This window comes from Salvelinus fontinalis, chromosome 3, assembly GCF_029448725.1.
Source record: "Salvelinus fontinalis isolate EN_2023a chromosome 3, ASM2944872v1, whole genome shotgun sequence".
Taxonomy (NCBI): domain Eukaryota; kingdom Metazoa; phylum Chordata; class Actinopteri; order Salmoniformes; family Salmonidae; genus Salvelinus; species Salvelinus fontinalis.
The window spans coordinates 9909451-9933669 of NC_074667.1; the positions used below are offsets into that span (position 1 = coordinate 9909451).

At 41.5% G+C, this 24219-nt stretch overlaps 20 non-coding genes across 20 annotated transcripts; 14 read left to right on the forward strand and 6 right to left on the reverse strand.

Annotated features, from left to right (window-relative positions):
* Positions 1-918: 918 nt before the first annotated feature.
* Positions 919-990, reverse strand: trnaw-cca (transfer RNA tryptophan (anticodon CCA)). The gene has a single exon. It is a non-coding gene; the product is annotated as a tRNA-Trp (tRNA).
* A 1440-nt stretch (positions 991-2430) lies between these two features.
* trnak-uuu (transfer RNA lysine (anticodon UUU)) lies at positions 2431-2503 on the forward strand. Its single transcript has one exon. It is a non-coding gene; the product is annotated as a tRNA-Lys (tRNA).
* Positions 2504-3462: 959 nt separating this feature from the next.
* trnaw-cca (transfer RNA tryptophan (anticodon CCA)) lies at positions 3463-3534 on the reverse strand. Its single transcript has one exon. It is a non-coding gene; the product is annotated as a tRNA-Trp (tRNA).
* A 167-nt stretch (positions 3535-3701) lies between these two features.
* On the forward strand, positions 3702-3774 carry trnak-uuu (transfer RNA lysine (anticodon UUU)). Its single transcript has one exon. It is a non-coding gene; the product is annotated as a tRNA-Lys (tRNA).
* Positions 3775-4972: 1198 nt separating this feature from the next.
* Positions 4973-5045, forward strand: trnak-uuu (transfer RNA lysine (anticodon UUU)). The gene has a single exon. It is a non-coding gene; the product is annotated as a tRNA-Lys (tRNA).
* Positions 5046-6243: 1198 nt separating this feature from the next.
* Positions 6244-6316, forward strand: trnak-uuu (transfer RNA lysine (anticodon UUU)). Its single transcript has one exon. It is a non-coding gene; the product is annotated as a tRNA-Lys (tRNA).
* Positions 6317-9333: 3017 nt separating this feature from the next.
* On the forward strand, positions 9334-9406 carry trnak-uuu (transfer RNA lysine (anticodon UUU)). The gene has a single exon. It is a non-coding gene; the product is annotated as a tRNA-Lys (tRNA).
* Positions 9407-10621: 1215 nt separating this feature from the next.
* Positions 10622-10694, forward strand: trnak-uuu (transfer RNA lysine (anticodon UUU)). Its single transcript has one exon. It is a non-coding gene; the product is annotated as a tRNA-Lys (tRNA).
* A 1198-nt stretch (positions 10695-11892) lies between these two features.
* Positions 11893-11965, forward strand: trnak-uuu (transfer RNA lysine (anticodon UUU)). The gene has a single exon. It is a non-coding gene; the product is annotated as a tRNA-Lys (tRNA).
* A 1215-nt stretch (positions 11966-13180) lies between these two features.
* trnak-uuu (transfer RNA lysine (anticodon UUU)) lies at positions 13181-13253 on the forward strand. The gene has a single exon. It is a non-coding gene; the product is annotated as a tRNA-Lys (tRNA).
* Positions 13254-16270: 3017 nt separating this feature from the next.
* trnak-uuu (transfer RNA lysine (anticodon UUU)) lies at positions 16271-16343 on the forward strand. The gene has a single exon. It is a non-coding gene; the product is annotated as a tRNA-Lys (tRNA).
* Positions 16344-17558: 1215 nt separating this feature from the next.
* On the forward strand, positions 17559-17631 carry trnak-uuu (transfer RNA lysine (anticodon UUU)). The gene has a single exon. It is a non-coding gene; the product is annotated as a tRNA-Lys (tRNA).
* A 1198-nt stretch (positions 17632-18829) lies between these two features.
* Positions 18830-18902, forward strand: trnak-uuu (transfer RNA lysine (anticodon UUU)). The gene has a single exon. It is a non-coding gene; the product is annotated as a tRNA-Lys (tRNA).
* A 959-nt stretch (positions 18903-19861) lies between these two features.
* trnaw-cca (transfer RNA tryptophan (anticodon CCA)) lies at positions 19862-19933 on the reverse strand. The gene has a single exon. It is a non-coding gene; the product is annotated as a tRNA-Trp (tRNA).
* Positions 19934-20100: 167 nt separating this feature from the next.
* trnak-uuu (transfer RNA lysine (anticodon UUU)) lies at positions 20101-20173 on the forward strand. Its single transcript has one exon. It is a non-coding gene; the product is annotated as a tRNA-Lys (tRNA).
* Positions 20174-21129: 956 nt separating this feature from the next.
* Positions 21130-21201, reverse strand: trnaw-cca (transfer RNA tryptophan (anticodon CCA)). Its single transcript has one exon. It is a non-coding gene; the product is annotated as a tRNA-Trp (tRNA).
* A 1200-nt stretch (positions 21202-22401) lies between these two features.
* trnaw-cca (transfer RNA tryptophan (anticodon CCA)) lies at positions 22402-22473 on the reverse strand. The gene has a single exon. It is a non-coding gene; the product is annotated as a tRNA-Trp (tRNA).
* A 167-nt stretch (positions 22474-22640) lies between these two features.
* Positions 22641-22713, forward strand: trnak-uuu (transfer RNA lysine (anticodon UUU)). Its single transcript has one exon. It is a non-coding gene; the product is annotated as a tRNA-Lys (tRNA).
* A 959-nt stretch (positions 22714-23672) lies between these two features.
* trnaw-cca (transfer RNA tryptophan (anticodon CCA)) lies at positions 23673-23744 on the reverse strand. Its single transcript has one exon. It is a non-coding gene; the product is annotated as a tRNA-Trp (tRNA).
* A 167-nt stretch (positions 23745-23911) lies between these two features.
* trnak-uuu (transfer RNA lysine (anticodon UUU)) lies at positions 23912-23984 on the forward strand. The gene has a single exon. It is a non-coding gene; the product is annotated as a tRNA-Lys (tRNA).
* The last annotated feature ends 235 nt before the right edge of the window (positions 23985-24219 follow it).

Consider the following 24219-nt stretch of genomic DNA (forward strand, 5'->3'; position numbering starts at 1 on the left):
ACACTCATTTTCTATGACTTTCCATGACATGTTCACCTGTGGACAATACACTCCCAGAGCCAAAACAGCTTAGTCTGAAGACTTTAGGATTTTTAATCTGAACCTCCAGGTTTAACCTCTCGGCGCAGGTGTTCTACTAGCAACCCACCTCGACAACATCCCGTGAAATTGCAGAGCACCAAATTCAAAACACAGAAATAGTCATAATAAAAATTCACAAAAATACAAGTGTTATACATTGGCTTAAAGATGAACTTCTTGTTAATCCAGCCGCTTTGTCAGATTTCAAAAAGGCTTTTCTGCGAAAGCATACCATGCGTTTATCTGAGGACAGCACCCCACTTACAAAAGCATACAAACATATTCCAACCAAGTAGAGGAGTCACGAAAGTCAGAAATAGCGATAAAATGAATCACTTACCTTTGAAGATCTTCATCTGGTTGCAGTCACATTCATTTGAAAACTACCCACATCAAAAAAAGCCCACTTCCTGGATGGATTTTCCTCAGGTTTTTGCCTGCCCTATCAGTTCTGTTATACTCACAGACATAATTTTAACAGTTTTGGAAACTTTAGAGTGTGTTCTATCCAAATCCGCCCATTATATGCATATACTAGCTTCCGGGCCTGAGTAACAGGCAGTTTACTTGGGGCACGCTTCTCATCCAGACGTCGAAATACTGCCCCCAAGCAATAAGAAGTTAAACTCCCTGTTCGAAGACTGATTTAAGTCTATCAATCACACAGCATCATCTGATTTAGGAATTTGCAGTGTGCCAGGCTTTTGTGAGAGACAATTGTCATGTAAAGTAGCATAGGTTTGTTTGTTTTCGTTTGAGATTAGTACTGTAAAGGCACATTGGTACTAGTGCTGATTCATTGAGTAAAGTAGGCAGAGATTATAAACATAAAAAGACTGACCACGACGTGATTTGAACACGCAACCTTCTGATCTGGAGTCAGACGCGCTACCGTTGCGCCACGAAGTCTTGGACAAATTGCATCTTTGGAGGGGATGCCTAGTTCAGATTTCGTTGACTGTATAATTTGGAATGGAGACCAGGTTCTCTGGGGAAATATACCATCTGACAATGCCCCCTCGTCAGCACGTGCCTCTGCCTGGCAGGTTAGGTGTATGAAAATAGGCATTTGCAGAGCCCGGATAGCTCAGTCGGTAGAGCATCAGACTTTTAATCTGAGGGTCCAGGGTTCAAGTCCGTGTTTGGGTGTGATGTAATGTTCTCCTTCCTTCACTAGGAAGTCTTTCTAAAAGCTCATTTTCTATGACTTTCTATGACATGTTCACCTGTGGACAATACACTCCCAGAGCCAAAACAGCTTAGTCTGAAGACTTTAGGATTTTTTATCTGAACCTCCAGGTTTAACCTCTCGGCGCAGGTGTTCTACTAGCAACCCACCTCGACAACATCCCGTGAAATTGCAGAGCACCAAATTCAAAACACAGAAATAGTCATAATAAAAATTCACAAAAATACAAGTGTTATAAATTGGCTTAAAGATGAACTTCTTGTTAATCCAGCCGCTTTGTCAGATTTCAAAAAGGCTTTTCTGCGAAAGCATACCATGCGTTTATCTGAGGACAGCACCCCACTTACAAAAGCATACAAACATATTCCAACCAAGTAGAGGAGTCACAAAAGTCAGAAATAGCGATAAAACGAATCACTTACCTTTGAAGATCTTCATCTGGTTGCAGTCACATTCATTTAAAAACTACCCACATCAAAAAAATCCCACTTCCTGGATGGATTTTCCTCAGGTTTTTGCCTGCCCTATCAGTTCTGTTATACTCACAGACATAATTTTAACAATTTTGGAAACTTTAGAGTGTGTTCTATCCAAATCTGCCCATTATATGCATATCCTAGCTTCCGGGCCTGAGTAACAGGCAGTTTACTTGGGGCACGCTTCTCATCCAGACGTCGAAATACTGCCCCCAAGCAATAAGAAGTTAAACTCCCTGTTCGAAGACTGATTTAAGTCTATCAATCACACAGCATCATCTGATTTAGGAATTTGCAGTGTGCCAGGCTTTTGTGAGAGACAATTGTCATGTAAAGTAGCATTGGTTTGTTTGTTTTCGTGTGAGATTAGTACTGTAAAGGCACATTGGTACTAGTGCTGATTCAATGAGTAAAGAAGGCAGAGATTACACACATAAAATAGCACTGACCACCACGTGATTTGTACACGCAACCTTCTGATCTGGAGTCAGACGCGCTACCATTGCGCCACGTAGTCTTGTACAAATTGCATCTTTGGAGGGGATGCCTAGTTCAGATTTCGTTGACTGTATAATTTGGAATGGAGACCTGGTTCTCTGGGGAAATATACCATCTGACAACGCCCCCTCGTCAGCACGTGCCTCTGCCCGGCAGGTTAGGTGTATGAAAATAGGCATTTGCAGAGACCGGATAGCTCAGTCGGTAGAGCATCAGACTTTTAATCTGAGGGTCCAGGGTTCAAGTCCCTGTTCGGGCGTGAAGTAATGTTCTCCTTCCTTCACTAGGAAGTCTTTCTAAACGCTCATTTTGTATGACTTTCCATGACATGTTCACCTGTGGACAATACACTCCCAGAGCCAAAACAGCTTAGTCTGAAGACTAGGATTTTTAATCTGAACCTCCAGGGCTAACCTCTCGGCGCAGGTGTTCTGCTAGCAACCCACCTCGACAACATCCGGTGAAATTGCAGAGCACCAAATTCAAAACACAGAAATAGTCATAATAAAAATTCACAAAAATACAGGTGTTATACATTGGCTTAAAGATGAACTTCTTGTTAATCCAGCCGCTTTGTCAGATTTCAAAAAGGCTTTTCTGCGAAAGCATACCATGCGTTTATCTGAGGACAGCACCCCACTTACAAAAGCATACAAACATATTCCAACCAAGTAGAGGAGTCACAAAAGTCAGAAATAGCGATAAAATGAATCACTTACCTTTGAAGATCTTCATCTGGTTGCAGTCACATTCATTTGAAAACTACCCACATCAAAAAAATCCCACTTCCTGGATGGATTTTCCTCAGGTTTTTGCCTGCCCTATCAGTTCTGTTATACTCACACAGACATAATTTTAACAGTTTTGGAAACTTTAGAGTGTGTTCTATCCAAATCTGCCCATTATATGCATATCCTAGCTTCCGGGCTTGAGTAACAGGCAGTTTACTTGGGGCACGCTTCTCATCCAGACGTCGAAATACTGCCCCCAAGCAATAAGAAGTTAAACTCCCTGTTCGAAGACTGATTTAAGTCTATCAATCACACAGCATCATCTGATTTAGGAATTTGCAGTGTGCCAGGCTTTTGTGAGAAACAATTGTCATGTAAAGTAGCATAGGTTTGTTTGTTTTCGTTTGAGATTAGTACTGTAAAGGCACATTGGTACTAGTGCTGATTCATTGAGTAAAGAAGGCAGAGATTATAAACATAAAAACACTGACCACGACGTGATTTGAACACGCAACCTTCTGATCTGGAGTCAGACGCGCTACCGTTGCGCCACGAAGTCTTGGACAAATTGCATCTTTGGAGGGGATGCCTAGTTCAGATTTCGTTGACTGTATAATTTGGAATGGAGACCAGGTTCTCTGGGGAAATATACCATCTGACAATGCCCCCTCGTCAGCACGTGCCTCTGCCTGGCAGGTTAGGTGTATGAAAATAGGCATTTACAGAGCCCGGATAGCTCAGTCGGTAGAGCATCAGACTTTTAATCTGAGGGTCCAGGGTTCAAGTCCCTGTTCGGGCGTGATGTAATGTTCTCGTTCCATCACTAGGAAGTCTTTGTAAACGCTTATTTTCTATGACTTTCCATGACATGTTCACCTGTGGACAATACACTCCCAGAGCCAAAACAGCTTAGTCTGAAGACTTTAGGATTTTTTATCTGAACCTCCAGGTTTAACCTCTCGGCGCAGGTGTTCTACTAGCAACCCACCTCGACAACATCCCGTGAAATTGCAGAGCACCAAATTCAAAACACAGAAATAGTCATAATAAAAATTCACAAAAATACAAGTGTTATACATTGGCTTAAAGATGAACTTCTTGTTAATCCAGCCGCTTTGTCAGATTTCAAAAAGGCTTTTCTGCGAAAGCATACCATGCGTTTATCTGAGGACAGCACCCCACTTACAAAAGCATACAAACATATTCCAACCAAGTAGAGGAGTCACAAAAGTCAGAAATAGCGATAAAATGAATCACTTACCTTTGAAGATCTTCATCTGGTTGCAGTCACATTCATTTGAAAACTACCCACATCAAAAAAAGCCCACTTCCTGGATGGATTTTCCTCAGGTTTTTGCCTGCCCTATCAGTTCTGTTATACTCACAGACATAATTTTAACAGTTTTGGAAACTTTAGAGTATGTTCTATCCAAATCTGCCCATTATATGCATATCCTAGCTTCCGGGCCTGAGTAACAGGCAGTTTACTTGGGGCACGCTTCTCATCCAGACGTCGAAATACTGCCCCCAAGCAATAAGAAGTTAAACTCCCTGTTCGAAGACTGATTTAAGTCTATCAATCACACAGCATCATCTGATTTAGGAATTTGCAGTGTGCCAGGCTTTTGTGAGAGACAATTGTCATGTAAAGTAGCATTGGTTTGTTTGTTTTCGTGTGTGATTAGTACTGTAAAGGCACATCGGTACTAGTGCTGATTCATTGAGTAAAGAAGGCAGAGATTATAAACATAAAAACACTGACCACGATGTGATTTGAACACGCAACCTTCTGATCTGGAGTCAGACGCGCTACCGTTGCGCCACAAAGTCTTGGACAAATTGCATCTTTGGAGGGGATGCCTAGTTCAGATTTCGTTGACTGTATATTTTGGAAAGGAGACCTGGTTCTCTGGGGAAATATACCATCTGACAATGCCCCCTCGTCAGCACGTGCCTCTGCCTGGCAGGTTAGGTGTATGAAAATAGGCATTTGCAGAGCCCGGATAGCTCAGTCGGTAGAGCATCAGACTTTTAATCTGAGGGTCCAGGGTTCAAGTCCCTGTTCGGGCGTGAAGTAATGTTCTCCTTCCTTCACTAAGAAGTCTTTCTAAACGCTCGTTTTCTATGACTTTCCATGACATGTTCACCTGTGGACAATACACTCCCAGAGCCAAAACAGCTTAGTCTGAAGACTTTAGGATTTTTAATCTGAACCTCCAGGGTTAACCTCTCGGCGCAGGTGTTCTGCTAGCAACCCACCTCGACAACATCCCGTAAAATTGCAGAGCACCAAATTCAAAACACAGAAATAGTCATAATAAAAATTCACAAAAATACAAGTGTTATACATTGGCTTAAAGATGAACTTCTTGTTAATCCAGCCGCTTTGTCAGATTTCAAAAAGGCTTTTCTGCGAAAGCATACCATGCGTTTATCTGAGGACAGCACCCCACTTACAAAAGCATACAAACATATTCCAACCAAGTAGAGGAGTCACGAAAGTCAGAAATAGCGATAAAATGAATCACTTACCTTTGAAGATCTTCATCTGGTTGCAGTCACATTCATTTGAAAACTACCCACATCAAAAAAAGCCCACTTCCTGGATGGATTTTCCTCTGGTTTTTGCCTGCCCTATCAGTTCTGTTATACTCACAGACATAATTTTAACAGTTTTGCAAACTTTAGAGTGTGTTCTATCCAAATCTGCCCATTATATGCATATCCTAGCTTCCGGGCCTGAGTAACAGGCAGTTTACTTGGGGCACGCTTCTCATCCAGACGTCGAAATACTGCCCCCAAGCAATAAGAAGTTAAACTCCCTGTTCGAAGACTGATTTAAGTCTATCAATCACACAGCATCATCTGATTTAGGAATTTGCAGTGCGCCAGGCTTTTGTGAGAGACAATTGTCATGTAAAGTAGCATTAGTTTGTTTGTTTTCGTGTGTGATTAGTACTGTAAAGGCACATTGGTACTAGTGCTGATTCATTGAGTAAAGAAGGCAGAGATTATAAACATAAAAACACTGACCACGACGTGATTTGAACACGCAACCTTCTTATCTGGAGTCAGACGCGCTACCGTTGCGCCACGAAGTCTTGGACAAATTGCATCTTTGGAGGGGATACCTAGTTCAGATTTCGTTGACTGTATATTTTGGAATGGAGACCTGGTTCTCTGGGGAAATATACCATCTGACAATGCCCCCTCGTCAGCACGTGCCTCTGCCTGGCAGGTTAGGTGTATGAAAATAGGCATTTGCAGAGCCCGGATAGCTCAGTCGGTAGAGCATCAGACTTTTAATCTGAGGGTCCAGGGTTCAAGTCCCTGTTCGGGCGTGACGTAATTTTCTCCTTCCTTCACTAGGAAGTCTTTCTAAACGCTCATTTTCTATGACTTTCCATGACATGTTCACCTGTGGACAATACACTCCCAGATCCAAAACAGCTTAGTCTGAAGACTTTAGGATTTTTTATCTGAACCTCCAGGTTTAACCTGTCTAGGATGAGTGTGCCGCTAGCGGCACTCCCCCCCCACCCCCACTGAAAAACCAGTGCCGCGAAATTCAAAAAAAATATTTTTTTAAAATATTTAACTTTCACACATTAAAGTCCAATACAGCTAATGAAAGACACAGATCTTGTGAATCCAGTCAACATGTCCGATTTTTAAAATGTTTTACAGGGAAGACACAATATGTAAAGATGTACATCTATTACCTAAAAACACATTAGCATAATCCACCATCTTTTATTTGTCCACCAACACCAGTAGCTATCACCAATTCGGCTAAACTAAGATATTTATAGCCCCTAACCAAGAAAAAAACTCATCAGATGACAGTCTGATAACATATTTATGGTATGGGATAGGTTTTGTTAGAAAAAAGTGCATATTTCAGGTAGATGGCATAGGTTACAATTGCACCCACCGTCACAAATGGACTAGAATAATTACTATGAGCAACGTGTTTACCTACTTACTAATCATCAAACATTTCGTAAAAATACACAGCATACACTAATCGAAAGACACAGATCCTGTGAATACAGACAATATTTCAGATTTTCTAAGTGTCTTACAGCGAAAACACAATAAATCGTTATATTAGCATAGCACATAGCACATAGCAGCCCAGCATTGATTCTAGCCAAAGTGGGCGATAACGTCAACATCGCCAAAAATATATTAATTTTTTCACTAACCTTCTCAGAATTCTTCAGATGACACTCCTGTAACATCATATTACACAATCCATTTAGAGTTTGATCGAAAATGTTTATATTTAGCCACCAAAATCATGGTTAGACAATGTGAAATGTAGCTCAGCTGGTCAGAAAATGTCCTTGCGCCACTTAGACAGTGATCTACTCTTATACATAAATACTCATAAACGTGACTAAAAAATATAGGGTGGACAGGGATTGATAGACAATTTAATTCTTAATACAATTGCGGAATTACATTTTTTTATTTATCCTTACTTTTCAATACAGTTTGCGCCAAGCGAAGCTACGTCAAAAAACATGGCGTCCTAAGCCACTAAAATTTTTCGACAGAAACACGATTTATCATAATAAAAATGTCCTACTTTGAGCTGTTCTTCCATCAGTATCTTGGGCAAAGGATCCTTTCTTGGGAGTAATCGTCTTTTGGTGGAAAGCTGTCCTCTTGCCATGTGGAAATGCCAACTGCGTTCGGGATGAACTGAAAGCGTGCCCAGCTATTCACAGCGTTAAAGAAATAAATGTCCCAAAATCGCACTAAACGGATATAAATTGCTATAAAATGCTTTAAATGAACTACCTTATGATGTTTTTAACTCCTATAACGAGTAAAAACATGACCGGAAAAATATAACAGGCTAAACTAACGCTTGGAAAAATAGCAGGTCGATGTCCTCCACGTGCATTACGCAGCTGCAAAGGAGCTCCTACCTACAGGGTTTTTTTATTTGTAGGGCCTGTGAACGCGCAATCGACCCCATTGAAATCGTCATCACGTAAAGGCATCCAGGGGAAGACGTAAGCAGTGTCCGTATAGTCATAGCAAAAACAGTGCCCTTTTAACTGACTCCAGAACAGTGGCCAAAATTTCTGAAATCTGACTCCATGTCAGGGAAATTGCTGTAGAATGGGCTCTGTTCCACTAAGAGACAAAATTTCAACTCCTATAGAAACTATAGACTGTTTTCTATCCAGTAATAATAATAATATGCATATTGTACGATCAAGGATTTTGTGGGAAGCCGTTTCAAAAATTACACGATTAGCATAAATAGTCTCAACAGCGCCCCCATCCTCAACAGGTTAACCTCTCGGCGCAGGTGTTCTACTAGCAACCCACCTCGACAACATCCCGTGAAATTGCAGAGCACCAAATTCAAAACACAGAAATAGTCATAATAAAAATTCACAAAAATACAAGAGTTATACATTGGCTTAAAGATGTACTTCTCGTTAATCCAGCCGCTTTGTCAGATTTCAAAAAGGCATTTCTGCGAAAGCATACCATGCGTTTATCTGAGGACAGCACCCCACTTACAAAAGCATACAAACATATTCCAACCAAGTAGAGGAGTCACAAAAGTCAGAAATAGCGATAAAATGAATCACTTACCTTTGAAGATCTTCATCTGGTTGCAGTCACATTCATTTGAAAACTACCCACATCAAAAAAAGCCCACTTCCTGGATGGATTTTCCTCAGGTTTTTGCCTGCCCTATCAGTTCTGTTATACTCACAGACATAATTGTAACAGTTTTGGAAACTTTAGAGTGTGTTCTATCCAAATCTGCCCATTATATGCATATCCTAGCTTCCGGGCCTGAGTAACAGGCAGTTTACTTGAGGCACGCTTCTCATCCAGACGTCGAAATACTGCCCCCAAGCAATAAGAAGTTAAACTCCCTGTTCGAAGACTGATTTAAGTCTATCAATCACACAGCATCATCTGATTTAGGAATTTGCAGTGCGCCAGGCTTTTGTGAGAGACAATTGTCATGTAAAGTAGCATTGGTTTGTTTGTTTTCGTGTGTGATTAGTACTGTAAAGGCACATTGGTACTAGTGCTGATTCATTGAGTAAAGAAGGCAGAGATTATAAACATAAAAACACTGACCACGACGTGATATGAACACGCAACCTTCTGATCTGGAGTCAGACGCGCTACCGTCGCGCCACGAAGTCTTGGACAAATTGCATCTTTGGAGGGGATGACTAGTTCAGATTTCGTTGACTGTATATTTTGGAATGGAGACCTGGTTCTCTGGGGAAATATACCATCTGACAATGCCCCCTCGTCAGCACGTGCCTCTGCCTGGCAGGTTAGGTGTATGAAAATAGGCATTTGCAGAGCCCGGATAGCTCAGTCGGTAGAGCATCAGACTTTTAATCTGAGGGTCCAGGGTTCAAGTCCCTGTTCGGGCGTGACCTAATTTTCTCCTTCCTTCACTAGGAAGTCTTTCTAAATGCTCATTTTCTATGACTTTCCATGACATGTTCACCTGTGGACATGTTCACCTGTGGACAATACACTCCCAGATCAAAAACAGCTTAGTCTGAAGACTTTAGGATTTTTTTTTTGAACCTCCAGGTTTAACCTCTCGGCGCAGGTGTTCTACTAGCAACCCACCTCAACAACATCCCGTGAAATTGCAGAGCACCAAATTCAAAACACAGAAATAGTCATAATAAAAATTCACAAAAATACAAGTGTTATACATTGGCTTAAAGATGAACTTCTTGTTAATCCAGCCGCTTTGTCAGATTTCAAAAAGGCTTTTCTGCGAAAGCATACCATGCGTTTATCTGAGGACAGCACCCCACTTACAAAAGCATACAAACATATTCCAACCAAGTAGAGGAGTCACAAAAGTCAGAAATAGCGATAAAATGAATCACTTACCTTTGAAGATCTTCATCTGGTTGCAGTGACATTCATTTGAAAACTACCCACATCAAAAAAAAGCCCACTTCCTGGATGGATTTTCCTCAGGTTTTTGCCTGCCCTATCAGTTCTGTTATACTCACAGACATAATTTTAACAGTTTTGGAAACTTTAGAGTGTGGTCTATCCAAATCTGCCCATTATATGCATATCCTAGCTTCCGGGCCTGAGTAACAGGCAGTTTACTTGGGGCACGCTTCTCATCCAGACGTCGAAATACTGCCCCCAAGCAATAAGAAGTTAAACTCCCTGTTCGAAGACTGATTTAAGTCTATCAATCACACAGCATCATCTGATTTAGGAATTTGCAGTGCGCCAGGCTTTTGTGAGAGACAATTGTCATGTAAAGTAGCATTAGTTTGTTTGTTTTCGTGTGTGATTAGTACTGTAAAGGCACATTGGTACTAGTGCTGATTCATTGAGTAAAGAAGGCAGAGATTATAAACATAAAAACACTGACCACGACGTGATTTGAACACGCAACCTTCTTATCTGGAGTCAGACGCGCTACCGTTGCGCCACGAAGTCTTGGACAAATTGCATCTTTGGAGGGGATACCTAGTTCAGATTTCGTTGACTGTATATTTTGGAATGGAGACCTGGTTCTCTGGGGAAATATACCATCTGACAATGCCCCCTCGTCAGCACGTGCCTCTGCCTGGCAGGTTAGGTGTATGAAAATAGGCATTTGCAGAGCCCGGATAGCTCAGTCGGTAGAGCATCAGACTTTTAATCTGAGGGTCCAGGGTTCAAGTCCCTGTTCGGGCGTGACGTAATTTTCTCCTTCCTTCACTAGGAAGTCTTTCTAAACGCTCATTTTCTATGACTTTCCATGACATGTTCACCTGTGGACAATACACTCCCAGATCCAAAACAGCTTAGTCTGAAGACTTTAGGATTTTTTATCTGAACCTCCAGGTTTAACCTCTCGGCGCAGGTGTTCTACTAGCAACCCACCTCGACAACATCCCGTGAAATTGCAGAGCACCAAATTCAAAACACAGAAATAGTCATAATAAAAATTCACAAAAATACAAGAGTTATACATTGGCTTAAAGATGTACTTCTCGTTAATCCAGCCGCTTTGTCAGATTTCAAAAAGGCATTTCTGCGAAAGCATACCATGCGTTTATCTGAGGACAGCACCCCACTTACAAAAGCATACAAACATATTCCAACCAAGTAGAGGAGTCACAAAAGTCAGAAATAGCGATAAAATGAATCACTTACCTTTGAAGATCTTCATCTGGTTGCAGTCACATTCATTTGAAAACTACCCACATCAAAAAAAGCCCACTTCCTGGATGGATTTTCCTCAGGTTTTTGCCTGCCCTATCAGTTCTGTTATACTCACAGACATAATTGTAACAGTTTTGGAAACTTTAGAGTGTGTTCTATCCAAATCTGCCCATTATATGCATATCCTAGCTTCCGGGCCTGAGTAACAGGCAGTTTACTTGAGGCACGCTTCTCATCCAGACGTCGAAATACTGCCCCCAAGCAATAAGAAGTTAAACTCCCTGTTCGAAGACTGATTTAAGTCTATCAATCACACAGCATCATCTGATTTAGGAATTTGCAGTGCGCCAGGCTTTTGTGAGAGACAATTGTCATGTAAAGTAGCATTGGTTTGTTTGTTTTCGTGTGTGATTAGTACTGTAAAGGCACATTGGTACTAGTGCTGATTCATTGAGTAAAGAAGGCAGAGATTATAAACATAAAAACACTGACCACGACGTGATATGAACACGCAACCTTCTGATCTGGAGTCAGACGCGCTACCGTCGCGCCACGAAGTCTTGGACAAATTGCATCTTTGGAGGGGATGACTAGTTCAGATTTCGTTGACTGTATATTTTGGAATGGAGACCTGGTTCTCTGGGGAAATATACCATCTGACAATGCCCCCTCGTCAGCACGTGCCTCTGCCTGGCAGGTTAGGTGTATGAAAATAGGCATTTGCAGAGCCCGGATAGCTCAGTCGGTAGAGCATCAGACTTTTAATCTGAGGGTCCAGGGTTCAAGTCCCTGTTCGGGCGTGACCTAATTTTCTCCTTCCTTCACTAGGAAGTCTTTCTAAATGCTCATTTTCTATGACTTTCCATGACATGTTCACCTGTGGACATGTTCACCTGTGGACAATACACTCCCAGATCAAAAACAGCTTAGTCTGAAGACTTTAGGATTTTTTTTTTGAACCTCCAGGTTTAACCTCTCGGCGCAGGTGTTCTACTAGCAACCCACCTCAACAACATCCCGTGAAATTGCAGAGCACCAAATTCAAAACACAGAAATAGTCATAATAAAAATTCACAAAAATACAAGTGTTATACATTGGCTTAAAGATGAACTTCTTGTTAATCCAGCCGCTTTGTCAGATTTCAAAAAGGCTTTTCTGCGAAAGCATACCATGCGTTTATCTGAGGACAGCACCCCACTTACAAAAGCATACAAACATATTCCAACCAAGTAGAGGAGTCACAAAAGTCAGAAATAGCGATAAAATGAATCACTTACCTTTGAAGATCTTCATCTGGTTGCAGTGACATTCATTTGAAAACTACCCACATCAAAAAAAAGCCCACTTCCTGGATGGATTTTCCTCAGGTTTTTGCCTGCCCTATCAGTTCTGTTATACTCACAGACATAATTTTAACAGTTTTGGAAACTTTAGAGTGTGGTCTATCCAAATCTGCCCATTATATGCATATCCTAGCTTCCGGGCCTGAGTAACAGGCAGTTTACTTGGGGCACGCTTCTCATCCAGACGTCGAAATACTGCCCCCAAGCAATAAGAAGTTAAACTCCCTGTTCGAAGACTGATTTAAGTCTATCAATCACACAGCATCATCTGATTTAGGAATTTGCAGTGCGCCAGGCTTTTGTGAGAGACAATTGTCATGTAAAGTAGCATTAGTTTGTTTGTTTTCGTGTGTGATTAGTACTGTAAAGGCACATTGGTACTAGTGCTGATTCATTGAGTAAAGAAGGCAGAGATTATAAACATAAAAACACTGACCACGACGTGATTTGAACACGCAACCTTCTTATCTGGAGTAAGACGCGCTACCGTTGCGCCACGAAGTCTTGGACAAATTGCATCTTTGGAGGGGATACCTAGTTCAGATTTCGTTGACTGTATATTTTGGAATGGAGACCTGGTTCTCTGGGGAAATATACCATCTGACAATGCCCCCTCGTCAGCACGTGCCTCTGCCTGGCATGTTAGGTGTATGAAAATAGGCATTTGCAGAGCCCGCATAGCTCAGTCGGTAGAGCATCAGACTTTTAATCTGAGGGTCCAGGGTTCAAGTCCCTGTTCGGGCGTGACGTAATTTTCTCCTTCCTTCACTAGGAAGTCTTTCTAAACGCTCATTTTCTATGACTTTCCATGACATGTTCACCTGTGGACAATACACTCCCAGATCCAAAACAGCTTAGTCTGAAGACTTTAGGATTTTTTATCTGAACCTCCAGGTTTAACCTGTCTAGGATGAGTGTGCCGCTAGCGGCACTCCCCCCCCACCCCCACTGAAAAACCAGTGCCGCGAAATTCAAAAAAAATATTTTTTTTAAATATTTAACTTTCACACATTAAAGTCCAATACAGCTAATGAAAGACACAGATCTTGTGAATCCAGTCAACATGTCCGATTTTTAAAATGTTTTACAGGGAAGACACAATATGTAAAGATGTACATCTATTACCTAAAAACACATTAGCATAATCCACCATCTTTTATTTGTCCACCAACACCAGTAGCTATCACCAATTCGGCTAAACTAAGATATTTATAGCCCCTAACCAAGAAAAAAACTCATCAGATGACAGTCTGATAACATATTTATGGTATGGGATAGGTTTTGTTAGAAAAAAGTGCATATTTCAGGTAGATGGCATAGGTTACAATTGCACCCACCGTCACAAATGGACTAGAATAATTACTATGAGCAACGTGTTTACCTACTTACTAATCATCAAACATTTCGTAAAAATACACAGCATACACTAATCGAAAGACACAGATCCTGTGAATACAGACAATATTTCAGATTTTCTAAGTGTCTTACAGCGAAAACACAATAAATCGTTATATTAGCATAGCACATAGCACATAGCAGCCCAGCATTGATTCTAGCCAAAGTGGGCGATAACGTCAACATCGCCAAAAATATATTAATTTTTTCACTAACCTTCTCAGAATTCTTCAGATGACACTCCTGTAACATCATATTACACAATCCATTTAGAGTTTGATCGAAAATGTTTATATTTAGCCACCAAAATCATGGTTAGACAATGTGAAATGTAGCTCAGCTGGTCAGAAAATGTCCTTGCGCCACTTAGACAGTGATCTACTCTTATACATAAATACTCATAAACGTGACTAAAAAATATAGGGTGGACAGGGATTGATAGACAATTTAATTCTTAATACAATTGCGGAATTACATTTTTTTATTTATCCTTACTTTTCAATACAGTTTGCGCCAAGCGAAGCTACGTCAAAAAACATGGCGTCCTAAGCCACTAAAATTTTTCGACAGAAACACGATTTATCATAATAAAAATGTCCTACTTTGAGCTGTTCTTCCATCAGTATCTTGGGCAAAGGATCCTTTCTTGGGAGTAATCGTCTTTTGGTGGAAAGCTGTCCTCTTGCCATGTGAAAATGCCAAATGCGTTCGGGATGAACTGAAAGCGTGCCCAGCTATTCACAGCGTTAAAGAAATAAATGTCCCAAAATCGCACTAAACGGATATAAATTGCTATAAAATGCTTTAAATGAACTACCTTATGATGTTTTTAACTCCTATAACGAGTAAAAACATGACCGGAAAAATATAACAGGCTAAACTAACGCTTGGAAAAATAGCAGGTCGATGTCCTCCACGTGCATTACGCAGCTGCAAAGGAGCTCCTACCTACAGGGTTTTTTTATTTGTAGGGCCTGTGAACGCGCAATCGACCCCATTGAAATCGTCATCACGTAAAGGCATCCAGGGGAAGACGTAAGCAGTGTCCGTATAGTCATAGCAAAAACAGTGCCCTTTTAACTGACTCCAGAACAGTGGCCAAAATTTCTGAAATCTGACTCCATGTCAGGGAAATTGCTGTAGAATGGGCTCTGTTCCACTAAGAGACAAAATTTCAACTCCTATAGAAACTATAGACTGTTTTCTATCCAGTAATAATAATAATATGCATATTGTACGATCAAGGATTTTGTGGGAAGCCGTTTCAAAAATTACACGATTAGCATAAATAGTCTCAACAGCGCCCCCATCCTCAACAGGTTAACCTCTCGGCGCAGGTGTTCTACTAGCAACCCACCTCGACAACATCCCGTGAAATTGCAGAGCACCAAATTCAAAACACAGAAATAGTCATAATAAAAATTCACAAAAATACAAGAGTTATACATTGGCTTAAAGATGTACTTCTCGTTAATCCAGCCGCTTTGTCAGATTTCAAAAAGGCATTTCTGCGAAAGCATACCATGCGTTTATCTGAGGACAGCACCCCACTTACAAAAGCATACAAACATATTCCAACCAAGTAGAGGAGTCACAAAAGTCAGAAATAGCGATAAAATGAATCACTTAACTTTGAAGATCTTCATCTGGTTGCAGTCACATTCATTTGAAAACTACCCACATCAAAAAAAGCCCACTTCCTGGATGGATTTTCCTCAGGTTTTTGCCTGCCCTATCAGTTCTGTTATACTCACAGACATAATTGTAACAGTTTTGGAAACTTTAGAGTGTGTTCTATCCAAATCTGCCCATTATATGCATATCCTAGCTTCCGGGCCTGAGTAACAGGCAGTTTACTTGAGGCACGCTTCTCATCCGGACGTCGAAATACTGCCCCCAAGCAATAAGAAGTTAAACTCCCTGTTCGAAGACTGATTTAAGTCTATCAATCACACAGCATCATCTGATTTAGGAATTTGCAGTGCGCCAGGCTTTTGTGAGAGACAATTGTCATGTAAAGTAGCATTGGTTTGTTTGTTTTCGTGTGTGATTAGTACTGTAAAGGCACATTGGTACTAGTGCTGATTCATTGAGTAAAGAAGGCAGAGATTATAAACATAAAAACACTGACCACGACGTGATATGAACACGCAACCTTCTGATCTGGAGTCAGACGCGCTACCGTCGCGCCACGAAGTCTTGGACAATTTGCATCTTTGGAGGGGATGACTAGTTCAGATTTCGTTGACTGTATATTTTGGAATGGAGACCTGGTTCTCTGGGGAAATATACCATCTGACAATGCCCCCTCGTCAGCACGTGCCTCTGCCTGGCAGGTTAGGTGTATGAAAATAGGCATTTGCAGAGCCCGGATAGCTCAGTCGGTAGAGCATCAGACTTTTAATCTGAGGGTCCAGGGTTCAAGTCCCTGTTCGGGCGTGACCTAATTTTCTCCTTCCTTCACTAGGAAGTCTTTCTAAATGCTCATTTTCTATGACTTTCCATGACATGTTCACCTGTGGACATGTTCACCTGTGGACAATACACTCCCAGATCCAAAACAGCTTAGTCTGAAGACTTTAGGATTCTTTTTTTGAACCTCCAGGTTTAACCTCTCGGCGCAGGTGTTCTACTAGCAACACACCTCGACAACATCCCGTGAAATTGCAGAGCACCAAATTCAAAACACAGAAATAGTCATAATAAAAATTCACAAAAATACAAGTGTTATACATTGGCTTAAAGATGAACTTCTTGTTAATCCAGCCGCTTTGTCAGATTTCAAAAAGGCTTTTCTGCGAAAGCATACCATGCGTTTATCTGAGGACAGCACCCCACTTACAAAAGCATACAAACATATTCCAACCAAGTAGAGGAGTCACAAAAGTCAGAAATAGCGATAAAATGAATCACTTACCTTTGAAGATCTTCATCTGGTTGCAGTGACATTCATTTGAAAACTACCCACATCAAAAAAAAGCCCACTTCCTGGATGGATTTTCCTCAGGTTTTTGCCTGCCCTATCAGTTCTGTTATACTCACAGACATAATTTTAACAGTTTTGGAAACTTTAGAGTGTGTTCTATCCAAATCTGCCCATTATATGCATATCCTTACTTCCGGGCCTGAGTAAAAGGCAGTTTACTTGGGGCACGCTTCTCATCCAGACGTCGAAATACTGCCCCCAAGCAATAAGAAGTTAAACTCCCTGTTCGAAGACTGATTTAAGTCTATCAATCACACAGCATCATCTGATTTAGGAATTTGCAGTGCGCCAGGCTTTTGTGAGAGACAATTGTCATGTAAAGTAGCATTGGTTTGTTTGTTTTCGTGTGTGATTAGTACTGTAAAGGCACATTGGTACTAGTGCTGATTCATTGAGTAAAGAAGGCAGAGATTATAAACATAAAAACACTGACCACGACGTGATTTGAACACGCAACCTTCTGATCTGGAGTCGGACGCGCTACCGTTGCGCCACGAAGTCTTGGACGAATTGCGTCTTTGGAGGGGATGCCTAGTTCAGATTTCGTTGACTGTATATTTTGGAATGGAGACCTGGTTCTCTGGGGAAATATACCATCTGACAATGCCCCCTCGTCAGCACGTGCCTCTGCCTGGCAGGTTAGGTGTATGAAAATAGGCATTTGCAGAGCCCGGATAGCTCAGTCGGTAGAGCATCAGACTTTTAATCTGAGGGTCCAGGGTTCAAGTCCCTGTTCGGGCGTGATGTAATTTTCTCCTTCCTTCACTAGGAAGTCTTTCTAAACGCTCATTTTCTATGACTTTCCATGACATGTTCACCTGTGGACAATACACTCCCAGATCCAAAACAGCTTAGTCTGAAGACTTTAGGATTCTTTTTTTGAACCTCCAGGTTTAACCTCTCGGCGCAGGTGTTCTACTAGCAACACACCTCGACAACATCCCGTGAAATTGCAGAGCACCAAATTCAAAACACAGAAATAGTCATAATAAAAATTCACAAAAATACAAGAGTTATACATTGGCTTAAAGATGAACTTCTTGTTAATCCAGCCGCTTTGTCAGATTTCAAAAAGGCATTTCTGCGAAAGCATACCATGCGTTTATCTGAGGACAGCACCCCACTTACAAAAGCATACAAACATATTCCAACCAAGTAGAGGAGTCACAAAAGTCAGAAATAGCGATAAAATGAATCACTTACCTTTGAAGATCTTCATCTGGTTGCAGTGACATTCATTTGAAAACTACCCACATCAAAAAAAGCCCACTTCCTGGATGGATTTTCCTCAGGTTTTTGCCTGCACTATCAGTTCTGTTATACTCACAGACATAATTTTAACAGTTTTGGAAACTTTAGAGTGTGTTCTATCCAAATCTGCCCATTATATGCATATCCTTACTTCCGGGCCTGAGTAAAAGGCAGTTTACTTGGGGCACGCTTCTCATCCAGACGTCGAAATACTGCCCCCAAGCAATAAGAAGTTAAACTCCCTGTTCGAAGACTGATTTAAGTCTATCAATCACACAGCATCATCTGATTTAGGAATTTGCAGTGCGCCAGGCTTTTGTGAGAGACAATTGTCATGTAAAGTAGCATTGGTTTGTTTGTTTTCGTGTGTGATTAGTACTGTAAAGGCACATTGGTACTAGTGCTGATTCATTGAGTAAAGAAGGCAGAGATTATAAACATAAAAACACTAACCACGACGTGATTTGAACACGCAACCTTCTGATCTGGAGTCGGACGCGCTACCGTTGCGCCACGAAGTCTTGGACGAATTGCGTCTTTGGAGGGGATGCCTAGTTCAGATTTCGTTGACTGTATATTTTGGAATGGAGACCTGGTTCTCTGGGGAAATATACCATCTGACAATGCCCCCTCGTCAGCACGTGCCTCTGCCTGGCAGGTTAGGTGTATGAAAATAGGCATTTGCAGAGCCCGGATAGCTCAGTCGGTAGAGCATCAGACTTTTAAACTGAGGGTCCAGGGTTCAAGTCCCTGTTCGGGCGTGATGTAATTTTCTCCTTCCTTCACTAGGAAGTCTTTCTAAACGCTCATTTTCTATGACTTTCCATGACATGTTCACCTGTGGACAATACACTCCCAGATCCAAAACAGCTTAGTCTGAAGACTTTAGGATTCTTTTTTTGAACCTCCAGGTTTAACCTCTCGGCGCAGGTGTTCTACTAGCAACCCACCTCGACAACATCCCGTGAAATTGCAGAGCACCAAATTCAAAACACAGAAATAGTCATAATAAAAATTCACAAAAATACAAGAGTTATACATTGGCTTAAAGATGTACTTCTCGTTAATCCAGCCGCTTTGTCAGATTTCAAAAAGGCATTTCTGCGAAAGCATACCATGCGTTTATCTGAGGACAGCACCCCACTTACAAAAGCATACAAACATATTCCAACCAAGTAGAGGAGTCACAAAAGTCAGAAATAGCGATAAAATGAATCACTTACCTTTGAAGATCTTCATCTGGTTGCAGTGACATTCATTTGAAAACTACCCACATCAAAAAAAGCCCACTTCCTGGATGGATTTTCCTCAGGTTTTTGCCTGCCCTATCAGTTCTGTTATACTCACAGACATAATTGTAACAGTTTTGGAAACTTTAGAGTGTGTTCTATCCAAATCTGCCCATTATATGCATATCCTAGCTTCCGGGCCTGAGTAACAGGCAGTTTACTTGGGGCACGCTTCTCATCCAGACGTCGAAATACTGCCCCCAAGCAATAAGAAGTTAAACTCCCTGTTCGAAGACTGATTTAAGTCTATCAATCACACAGCATCATCTGATTTAGGAATTTGCAGTGCGCCAGGCTTTTGTGAGAGACAATTGTCATGTAAAGTAGCATTGGTTTGTTTGTTTTCGTGTGTGATTAGTACTGTAAAGGCACATTGGTAATAGTGCTGATTCATTGAGTAAACAAGGCAGAGATTATAAACATAAAAGCACTGACCACGACGTGATTTGAACACGCAACCTTCTGATCTGGAGTCAGACGCGCTACCGTTGCGCCACGAAGTCTTGGACAAATTGCATCTTTGGAGGGGATGCCTAGTTCAGATTTCGTTGACTGTATATTTTGGAATGGAGACCTGGTTCTCTGGGGAAATATACCATCTGACAATGCCCCCTCGTCAGCACGTGCCTCTGCCTGGCAGGTTAGGTGTATGAAAATAGGCATTTCCAGAGCCCGGATAGCTCAGTCGGTAGAGCATCAGACTTTTAATCTGAGGGTCCAGGGTTCAAGTCCCTGTTCGGGCGTGATGTAATTTTCTCCTTCCTTCACTAGGAAGTCTTTCTAAATGCTCATTTTCTATGACTTTCCATGACATGTTCACCTGTGGACAATACACTCCCAGATCCAAAACAGCTTAGTCTGAAGACTTTAGGATTTTTTTTTTGAACCTCCAGGTTTAACCTCTCGGCGCAGGTGTTCTACTAGCAACCCACCTCAACAACATCCCGTGAAATTGCAGAGCACCAAATTCAAAACACAGAAATAGTCATAATAAAAATTCACAAAAATACAAGTGTTATACATTGGCTTAAAGATGAACTTCTTGTTAATCCAGCCGCTTTGTCAGATTTCAAAAAGGCTTTTCTGCGAAAGCATACCATGCGTTTATCTGAGGACAGCACCCCACTTACAAAAGCATACAAACATATTCCAACCAAGTAGAGGAGTCACAAAAGTCAGAAATAGCGATAAAATGAATCACTTACCTTTGAAGATCTTCATCTGGTTGCAGTGACATTCATTTGAAAACTACCCACATCAAAAAAAGCCCACTTCCTGGATGGATTTTCCTCAGGTTTTTGCCTGCCCTATCAGTTCTGTTATACTCACAGACATAATTTTAACAGTTTTGGAAACTTTAGAGTGTGTTCTATCCAAATCTGCCCATTATATGCATATCCTAGCTTCCGGGCCTGAGTAACAGGCAGTTTACTTGGGGCACGCTTCTCATCCAGACGTCGAAATACTGCCCCCAAGCAATAAGAAGTTAAACTCCCTGTTCGAAGACTGATTTAAGTCTATCAATCACACAGCATCATCTGATTTAGGAATTTGCAGTGCGCCAGGCTTTTGTGAGAGACAATTGTCATGTAAAGTAGCATTGGTCTGTTTGTTTTCGTGTGTGATTAGTACTGTAAAGGCACATTGGTACTAGTGCTGATTCATTGAGTAAAGGCAGAGATTATAAACATAAAAACACTGACCACGACGTGATTTGAACACGCAACCTTCTGATCTGGAGTCAGACGCGCTACCGTTGCGCCACGAAGTCTTGGACAAATTGCATCTTTGGAGGGGATGCCTAGTTCAGATTTCGTTGACTGTATATTTTGGAATGGAGACCTGGTTCTCTGGGGAAATATACCATCTGACAATGCCCCCTCGTCAGCACGTGCCTCTGCCTGGCAGGTTAGGTGTATGAAAACAGGCATTTTCAGAGCCCGGATAGCTCAGTCGGTAGAGCATCAGACTTTTAATCTGAGGGTCCAGGGTTCAAGTCCCTGTTCAAGGTGTGACGTAATTTTCTCCTTCCTTCACTAGGAAGTCTTTCTAAACGCTCATTTTCTATGACTTTCCATGACATGTTCACCTGTGGACAATACACTCCCAGATCCAAAACAGCTTAGTCTGAAGACTTTAGGATTCTTTTTTTGAACCTCCAGGTTTAACCTCTCGGCGCAGGTGTTCTACTAGCAACCCACCTCGACAACATCCCGTGAAATTGCAGAGCACCAAATTCAAAACACAGAAATAGTCATAATAAAAATTCACAAAAATACAAGAGTTATACATTGGCTTAAAGATGTACTTCTCGTTAATCCAGCCGCTTTGTCAGATTTCAAAAAGGCATTTCTGCGAAAGCATACCATGCGTTTATCTGAGGACAGCACCCCACTTACAAAAGCATACAAACATATTCCAACCAAGTAGAGGAGTCACAAAAGTCAGAAATAGCGATAAAATGAATCACTTACCTTTGAAGATCTTCATCTGGTTGCAGTGACATTCATTTGAAAACTACCCACATCAAAAAAAGCCCACTTCCTGGATGGATTTTCCTCAGGTTTTTGCCTGCCCTATCAGTTCTGTTATACTCACAGACATAATTGTAACAGTTTTGGAAACTTTAGAGTGTGTTCTATCCAAATCTGCCCATTATATGCATATCCTAGCTTCCGGGCCTGAGTAACAGGCAGTTTACTTGGGGCACGCTTCTCATCCAGACGTCGAAATACTGCCCCCAAGCAATAAGAAGTTAAACTCCCTGTTCGAAGACTGATTTAAGTCTATCAATCACACAGCATCATCTGATTTAGGAATTTGCAGTGCGCCAGGCTTTTGTGAGAGACAATTGTCATGTAAAGTAGCATTGGTTTGTTTGTTTTCGTGTGTGATTAGTACTGTAAAGGCACATTGGTAATAGTGCTGATTCATTGAGTAAAGAAGGCAGAGATTATAAACATAAAAACACTGACCACGACGTGATTTGAACACGCAACCTTCTGATCTGGAGTCAGACACGCTACCGTTGCGCCACGAAGTCTTGGACAAATTGCATCTTTGGAGGGGATGCCTAGTTCAGATTTCGTTGACTGTATATTTTGGAATGGAGACCTGGTTCTCTGGGGAAATATACCATCTGACAATGCCCCCTCGTCAGCACGTGCCTCTGCCTGGCAGGTTAGGTGTATGAAAATAGGCATTTCCAGAGCCCGGATAGCTCAGTCGGTAGAGCATCAGACTTTTAATCTGAGGGTCCAGGGTTCAAGTCCCTGTTCGGGCGTGACGTAATTTTCTCCTTCCTTCACTAGGAAGTCTTTCTAAATGCTCATTTTCTATGACTTTCCATGACATGTTCACCTGTGGACAATACACTCCCAGATCCAAAACAGCTTAGTCTGAAGACTTTAGGATTTTTTTTTTGAACCTCCAGGTTTAACCTCTCGGCGCAGGTGTTCTACTAGCAACCCACCTCAACAACATCCCGTGAAATTGCAGAGCACCAAATTCAAAACACAGAAATAGTCATAATAAAAATTCACAAAAATACAAGAGTTATACATTGGCTTAAAGATGTACTTCTCGTTAATCCAGCCGCTTTGTCAGATTTCAAAAAGGCATTTCTGCGAAAGCATACCATGCGTTTATCTGAGGACAGCACCCCACTTACAAAAGCATACAAACATATTCCAACCAAGTAGAGGAGTCACAAAAGTCAGAAATAGCGATAAAATGAATCACTTACCTTTGAAGATCTTCATCTGGTTGCAGTGACATTCATTTGAAAACTACCCACATCAAAAAAAGCCCACTTCCTGGATGGATTTTCCTCAGGTTTTTGCCTGCCCTATCAGTTCTGTTATACTCACAGACATAATTGTAACAGTTTTGGAAACTTTAGAGTGTGTTCTATCCAAATCTGCCCATTATATGCATATCCTAGCTTCCGGGCCTGAGTAACAGGCAGTTTACTTGGGGCACGCTTCTCATCCAGACGTCGAAATACTGCCCCCAAGCAATAAGAAGTTAAACTCCCTGTTCGAAGACTGATTTAAGTCTATCAATCACACAGCATCATCTGATTTAGGAATTTGCAGTGCGCCAGGCTTTTGTGAGAGACAATTGTCATGTAAAGTAGCATTGGTTTGTTTGTTTTCGTGTGTGATTAGTACTGTAAAGGCACATTGGTAATAGTGCTGATTCATTGAGTAAAGAAGGCAGAGATTATAAACATAAAAACACTGACCACGACGTGATTTGAACACGCAACCTTCTGATCTGGAGTCAGACACGCTACCGTTGCGCCACGAAGTCTTGGACAAATTGCATCTTTGGAGGGGATGCCTAGTTCAGATTTCGTTGACTGTATATTTTGGAATGGAGACCTGGTTCTCTGGGGAAATATACCATCTGACAATGCCCCCTCGTCAGCACGTGCCTCTGCCTGGCAGGTTAGGTGTATGAAAATAGGCATTTCCAGAGCCCGGATAGCTCAGTCGGTAGAGCATCAGACTTTTAATCTGAGGGTCCAGGGTTCAAGTCCCTGTTCGGGCGTGACGTAATTTTCTCCTTCCTTCACTAGGAAGTCTTTCTAAATGCTCATTTTCTATGACTTTCCATGACATGTTCACCTGTGGACAATACACTCCCAGATCCAAAACAGCTTAGTCTGAAGACTTTAGGATTTTTTTTTTGAACCTCCAGGTTTAACCTCTCGGCGCAGGTGTTCTACTAGCAACCCACCTCAACAACATCCCGTGAAATTGCAGAGCACCAAATTCAAAACACA